This window comes from Hibiscus syriacus, unplaced genomic scaffold (genome assembly GCF_006381635.1).
Source record: "Hibiscus syriacus cultivar Baekdansim isolate YM2019G1 unplaced genomic scaffold, ASM638163v2 tig00013040_pilon, whole genome shotgun sequence".
NCBI lineage: Eukaryota > Viridiplantae > Streptophyta > Magnoliopsida > Malvales > Malvaceae > Hibiscus > Hibiscus syriacus.
Window position 1 is genome coordinate 1,079,392 of NW_024062296.1, and position 8,064 is coordinate 1,087,455.

The 8,064-nt window shown below is 33.2% G+C and overlaps 1 pseudogene; it reads right to left on the reverse strand.

The window, feature by feature from the left end:
• Positions 1–4,577: 4,577 nt before the first annotated feature.
• LOC120205777 lies at positions 4,578–6,494 on the reverse strand (annotated as a pseudogene).
• Between the last annotated feature and the right edge of the window lie 1,570 nt (positions 6,495–8,064).

Consider the following 8,064-nt stretch of genomic DNA (forward strand, 5'->3'; position numbering starts at 1 on the left):
AATATCCATTTAATGAGAAATGCCCATTTTGCCATTAATCAAACTTGATATTTACAATAATACCAAGCCACATAACCTTATCATCTTTCCAAATTCAAATATGAACAAAATATTTTACCATTTTCCAATTTTACCAAGCACCTTTCCAAAAATTGCAATCTTGCACTTAGATCTAACGATCTAAATTAAACATGGAATTAAATCTTCAAATCCAATTATCCATATTATTTTCAATAATTTTAAAATATGGAAATAATATTTCTAAGCTTAATTTATCATCTTCGAAAATTTCTCAAAATTTCTATTCGATCCGATTTACCGATTTTTTTACCAGACTTTAACATTTTCTAGTTTTTAACAAAATTTTCAGTTCAAGAATTTGATTTTAGTAAATCCCCACTCTCAAGATTAAACTATCCTGTTGAGTTAATCGATTGACGAATATGGCCAAAAGGGGGGTGAATTGGCAATTAAAATTTTGGTGGAAGCTTTTGCAGAAAATTGAAAGAAATTTGCACAACGATTTAGAGTGGTTCGACTTTCTCAACCAAAGTCTACGTCCACTACCTTAGCTATCCACACTAAGGATTTTCCACAAATTCACTAATTTGTCTTTCTTTTGAGGATAAAGAGTAACCTTACAAACCCTCAAGAATTATACCCCAAATTCTTGAGAACAATCTCTCCCAAAAAGAACAATACAAATTTGTAAACTTACAAGGAAATCCTCACAAGGTAGATTGTTTGCACAATTCTTAGAACAAAGAAAAGAACACTCAAGAATGAATACAATTGAGCACAATAAGTGTTCTTGAAGGCAAAATGAATATTGAATGAAAAATAGGCTTGAAATGCTCAAACTTGAGGTTTGATGCTTTCTCTTTGATTCTCTCTTGATTCTAGTTGCTTGATATTTCTTGTTATTGATCAATGGCTTCTAAGCTTGCTTAAATACACCTTGAATCACTTCTGAACGTTGGAGATCATTAATGAAGTTTTTGGAGCCGTTTAAGGGTGAAAACAATTAATATTTCTGCTTGGAGTGTGGGAGGAATCGGTACCCCCTGGGGGGAATCGGTTCCCTCCGAGCATACTGGAATTCTCGGAGCCAAGCCATTCAGGGGGAATCGGTACCCTCTTGGGGGGGGAATCGGTTCCCTCTGAGCAATCTGGAATTTTTGGCTTTGAAATGGTTCGAAATATTTTGTAAAATCGTTTTCAAATAATTTTAAGATTAAAACTTAATTTTACACTTGACTAAGGATTTAAAATGAACTTTGAAATACTTTGAGTAATATTTTGATATTCGATTTAATATATCGAATATGCTTAGAAAAAATCTTTTTCAAAAATTAAAATTCTTTTAATTTAATTTGTTATATCGAAACATCAAAATGTTTTCAACATATCCATTTATGGAATAAAAATTCTTTTTAGAAAAATTACAACTTAGGTCCTTGAACTTTTCTTAATTTTCTACATTGGCTACCAAACTTTTAAAATTTACATTTTGATCACTAACCAAAATTTTGGGTTATTACATGCTATATAACTTGTTCAAATTTAGGAAGAAAAATAAAACTAAAATAACTTAATTGGATTTGAACCCAAGATTAGTTAGTGACCAAGTAAAGCTTTAACCAATAGGCTAAATCTAATATTTAGGAATCAATTAAAAATATTTTTTATATATTATATATTATAGTTAATGATAGAAAAAAATAGACAAGCAAGGACTTAAATCTAGGCCAATTGAGAATATGATAACACTTAAATTGCTAAAAATATTTAATATATTATTTATAATTAATTTAATATTTTAATATTTTAAAATAAATTTATTTATTATTGATTATATATATGAAATTATATTTAAAATTAAATATAAAAATTTATTTAGCATACCACAAGTCACGAGCACAATTTAAAATCAAAAGATAAATTTATAATTTGAATCTTAAATATTTTTTTATTATGATTATAATATAAATATTAAATTATTTTTAATGATTTCATATATATAAATCATTATAAAATAAATATGAAAACAATAAATTTAGTTTAAAAATATTAAAATCTTAAATAAATTATAAATAAACTATTAGATTTATTTTAGTGATTTAAGTGTTGTCATATTCTAAATTGATTAATTCTAAAATCTAGGAGATTTAATCTATAAATTTAATACATGACTAGAATAAAAGATTTTAAAGTTAATGCTCTAATTAAGGCATTATAAAAATTAAAAACATAACCAGGATCAAATTACATTAAGCGAAAATCCAAGGAAACAAATAATATATAAGTAGCGACCAAAATGGAAGAAAACAAAACAGGGTTCTAGCATTGCAAAAATGTAACTTTATAAGGACTCGTGCCCTAATTATATCAATTTTGTTGACTGCCACGTAAACACTTTTGTTAAATATTAACGATAGATGACTATATTGAAACAATTTAAATAGTTGGTCATATTGACACAAATTTAAAAATGTTCTTAATTATTAAGGTTTATTTAGTTTACCCTTGAAGTTACTAAGATTTTATTAGTTATAGACAATTATCGATAAGGGCAAGTAAACGAGCGCGATGGTTTTTTAAAATATTTTTTAATATTTTTTATTAATAATATATAAAGTTTTTTTAAATTTTATAAGTTTGTCTCTTTAAAATTTATAAATTTTTTCTTTTGATATAAAATTTTGCCTCGGTCTCCAGTTACATACATTGATTGTGTTTTAGAACCCACCTAAAGAAAATATCACACATTCTTCTAATTATATACATTTTTAAAAGCTTAATACACTTTTAGGTGCCTAAACTATACCTCAAATTGACTTTTGGTGCTTATAGATTTTTTCGCTAAAAATATGTGCCTAATGTTTTCAACATTAGGCTTTTAGGTGCTTAGACTGCAACGACAATTAAATTTGGAAGTTATCTGACACGTCTCATGCATATAAAATTTAAAAATATTTAATATTATAATTTTTAAAACAAAAAAAATCTCAAATTCCAATGTCAATTGGCCACTGTGGGTCTGTGAATATCACTGTTGACACCATCAAGATCGTTTCGCTGTCACGATCAAAACTCAATCTTTCACCCACCGTGAAAACTACACCGATTGTCGTGAAAAGTCATGAAGGGTTGTCGAGTTTGTAAGTTTCATTCGTTGTTTTTTGGCGATTCCAACAACTACAACTGTTAAGTAAATGGTATAATCAAACATACATAATTCATTAATTATGCGTGAGAAATTGGCTTAACATAGGAGATTTGCATGCAGAAGAAATTTTTTTATAGTTGGTAATCTAAACATGTTCGTAGTTCATGGAACTAGTAACTCGTATAGTACTATATGTTTGTTGTTATAGTTTTGTCGAAGTGTGGTATAAGGTAATGCTTGTTACTACTAAGCACATGAAAGATATAATATAAACAAAACACATGTATTATAAAAATAGTTTGAAAAAAAATCATACATCTGCGTAGCCTTTTTCTTAAAGAGAAATCGATAGTCTTGTTTGTAGGGTTAGGAAAGCATGAGATAATCTAATAGAGAAAGTTAATGCGTTTCGATAGTCCTGCAAATGAATGATGACTTCTTTTTAAGATAATCATTGGATTTTTATTAAAGTAGGTCATTTCACATAGATAAATTCTCTATGTAACATCCTTAATTCCAATACCTGATAATTTAGTTGATATGATGACTAAAAAATCTATTAATAATTATATTATTCTTTTAAGCATCCGAGATTCATACACCATTAATTATGGATCATTAAATGTCTTATTAATCCTGTCTCAGAATTAAGAATAAAAGATCTAATGGGATAAATTGGAAAATTGAGTAATCAATTGAAATGAATGAGAGTTAAAGTTATTATATTGTATTTAGAACAAGTCGAATTGTTGGTGGGTTTTTTTGGATGAATTGATATAACAATTTTTTTTGAATAGTTTTGGATGAATGGATATATGATTAATTCAAAGAAATGGTGTTTTGTTACGTTGTAAATAAGGTAAATAATCATAGACCCTATTAATCTTTAGTTTTGTTGTTTTCCAATGTGTATGCATTGTATGTTGTATCTCAAGTGGTAGAGGGGACTTCCAATAGAAAAAGAAAAGAGAAACTAGTAAATGAAAGCTTAATCTAGAGTTTGTCTGAAAGCTTGACTTTAGTAAATGCAATCATAATTGTGTGTATTGAGATATATATACGTTTGTGTGTAGGTATTTATGACCCTAGATGAATCAAAAGACCGAGGAAAATTTTAAATTTCAAGATCTACACAAATGGTATGATGTTTATGTGTCAGCCAAGGCTTTCCAATGATTCACAATGTACAAGGTTACGATCTAAATCATGTTCCGAATTCGGAAGGAAGCAAAATAAGTGTATATCTACTACTCACCAAATTACTCGTCGAATTGAAACCCCTTTCCTCTGAAAAAAAAAACCCAAAGTGCTGGATTTTGTTTTATTTTTTTAAAATTAATTACTGGTATTCATCTCATTGATGGACTAATCCAGATCGTGACTCTCCCAACAGCAATGGTTGCTCAATTTATGTTCTCTTCCTTGCCGTTGAAGCAGTTTTTCCATCAAACAATTCCTCAATATACGTCTCTATATCTTCAGGCTGGAACTTGATGTACTTCTCTGTTTGTCTTCCGGGAGTCAAGCACCCTGAGAACCTTCCCAAGAATGATCTATACGCTGGTATGATCACACCTGCTATGGAAACCTTCAGCTCCGATTGCATTTGCTTATCGGAAACCATCCACAAGCTTCGAGTCTTGTGGATTTCTTCAAACATGGCGTTGAAGCTCTTGAACCTCTCTTTCAACACCGGTTTCACCACTTTCCCGTTCACGTTCAACCCCTCCACGTTTAAACAACCCAAGAGCTTCATCCATGTCTCTCTTTTGTAACTCTGATGGTAGTTCCGGAGCTCATACGATTTTTTTCGATACCAGTTGTCCCCATTTCTTGACGGATCTCTGGGGATGCTTTGATCTTTTGCATTATGTAACGTCCATTGTTCATCATGAAAATGCTGCTCAATGCAACGTCTTTGTAAAGTTTCGATTTGGCATCCAGAACCGAATCCAACGAGCCCATGGTTTTTATCAAATGGCTTGAAAATGGGGATTGATTCTCGTCCTGTCTCGTTGAATCGGCTCTTTCCATCTCCGAATGGTCCTTGAAAATCTGCTCCAATGTATCCCTATATTCGTCGCAGGCATATTTCAGATAATTCATTGTGTAGCGAGTCAAAGTATGAACTGCTCCTCCAGGAACTTGGGTTCTCCCTGTATCGGATTGGATCAAATTCTCAAAATCACGAAAGATGCAAATGGCCATCTCACCGATCCTACTACGAGTCGCGGTTAGCTGTTCCTTCAACTCTTTTGCGCATTCTTCAGTAAACAGATTATCAATGGTGAAAAATTATCACGCAACGTCTCGTAGATGTCGAGAAACTTGAAAAGTTTCTCCGTAAAGCGCTTGTTGAGGGAAATGGCTTCGGCGAAGTTGAGGAGTTGAAGAAACAGGACACGAGTAAGGCTATTGAAGAGGCTTTTAGCTACACAAGGGTCGTCCGAGAAGACCGTTTCGGCGAGCTTCCGTTCCCCGAGAAGTAGACATTAGCACATGCTTTGTAGGCATTGATCCATGGAGGGATCTCCCTTTGCAATGCATCCCATCGCATCTTTTGTATGTCATCAATACTTATCTTCTCGAATCCAAGCTTGTTCAAAATCTCCTCAATTGCATTCCTCCTGGTCAAAATATAAGCTTCGTGGCATTCGAATTCATATCCCCCTGAGATCACCTCCATGGCAATTGTATTCAAGGTGGCCAAAGCTTCCTGAGAATACCCTGGAAAGTTTGATAATACCTCATTTGATCGAGGAGCTTGATCCCGACCCTCACTATCCGCAGCTGGTTCCTGATTAACGTCAGGTTCCACGATCCTTGATTCTTCTTAGAGAGCCCTCAATTCATCCTCCAAACAACACATAACCTGTTGATGAGTCTTTCCAATGCGATTGATCAAAACACCCTGCCTAGAATCCGATTTGAAGATTTTCGAAAGATGTTTATGCAGCTTAGACATCTGGTGTGCAACTTTAAGAAACGACCCATCATCGTCAAGATCAGGAAGCGGGCACCCTTTGGACTTTTTAGGCAATTCGTGCTTAGATGCTTTCGCTTCAACAAGATCTAGGTACTGGTTAATGGAGTCTGGAATCTCTGAATCTGCATCACCCTCCAGCTCCACCAAGAAATGTTCAGTATCCTCCCAAGCTCTGTCCATGGTGTATTTGATATAAGGAGTAGCTTCAGCTCCCCCTCCTTTCTCTTCAGTTCCATTATTCTCTGGTTTATCAGGTGCAAGCGGGTCTTTTCCATTGGAACACTTAGGGGTCTCATCATCGCCTCCGTTTTTAAAGCTTGGGGACTTTTCCTTTTCCATGGCTAAGGCTGTGAAAACAAAGATGGAAAAAGGTTGAAGAAAAGTAGATGGAGAAAGATGCAAAATAATCGGAGTTATTGTTTGAAAGGTTAAGTTGTGGCGTTTTTAATCTGTTTTTGGGAGGGTTGACTAATGGCGTTTTGGTGCTTCCCACGATCTCATTTTCTCCACTTTCGTCGCTTCTTCTGCTCACTCAATCATTACATTAAAATCTCAAACAAACTACAATGTCGTTGCATATGCGTATCTCTTGAGATCATCCACTCTACTACACACCACGTTTTACGACTCTTCATTTAGTACATCATCTGCTATTTCACGATCATGAGTCTGACCAAACTGCAGCTTTGTTTCTTAATTCGCAAGCCAGATGGGATCCAAGGGCAGAAATTTTAGGCGTTATTAAAATAATAAACCCTAATTATTTTACAAGAACCCCACATTAGATTTGTTAGAAAAATACTCTCAAACTGCACACGTAAGACTAACTCGCGCCCTAAGTAATATGAGGAAAGGCCTCACTTTGTACAAGGGGTGAGGTATGCCCAACGTGGACAACTTTTTCAGAGAATGCAATGACCTCTCGTTATGCAGAACATGAGGTTCATGAGATATTGAAACATCACGAGTGGTATTTAACAAATCTCGTGTTTTCCAATACGCAAGGTATTTAGTTTTCCAGTAGACATGTTCGTGGGGTATGTTCATTTCTTTAATCTCAATTTTTTTTGTAATTTATAAGATTAGCGGAGTAGTATTGGAATTTATATTTCAGTTGAGGCCAATATCAGGACATACGAGATATTGTAACTGAGTTAAAAATCGCATTGAAAATGACTCCAAAGCTTGTTTTGTGCATGAGAAAATGCTAAAATTATTTGGTAGGCATATTTGAGGGGTTTTTTCGGGTAGTTAATATGAAAAATTGCATAATCTATAAGATTAGAGGCGTAGTACTTGTAACTTATCTTTCAACTGAGAGTAATATCGACACATATAAGACATTGTAAGCAGGGTAAAAATCGCGTTCAAAGTGGTTTCAATGCTTGGTTTTGTACATGTACATGAAGAAGATACTAACATGGCTTGATAGACATGTTCGGGGTGGGGTAAAAATCATATAGTTGAAGGATAACTTAAACAAATTAATAAAACTTAATTAATAATTTAAACAAATTTTAACATTATATTCGTTTCGATTATATATTTAAAACATAAAAATGTCCTCGTGTAAAACAAACTAATCGATACGAGGGCATGATCAATTAGGAAATTCCTTCTTCGAGTGTTTGGGATTTCTACAATTACTATATAGCTTCGGCTGTTCGGTTCTTTATCGATGTTCAGCCAAATTCTCATCACAGTAAATCCTCATCATAGTGTTTGGGATTAACGACATATGTGTTGTGCAGTATGGCTTTCAATGGCCTCGAATATTATGAAACACAAAATTTATTTTGTTTGAGAGAGACGCATGTCACATTCAATGCATTTGAGTGCTACAAAAAGGATTGCAATTTTTTGTGGAGGTCTGGGTTGATTCTGTGGCCACCTACAATCCATTCAATTG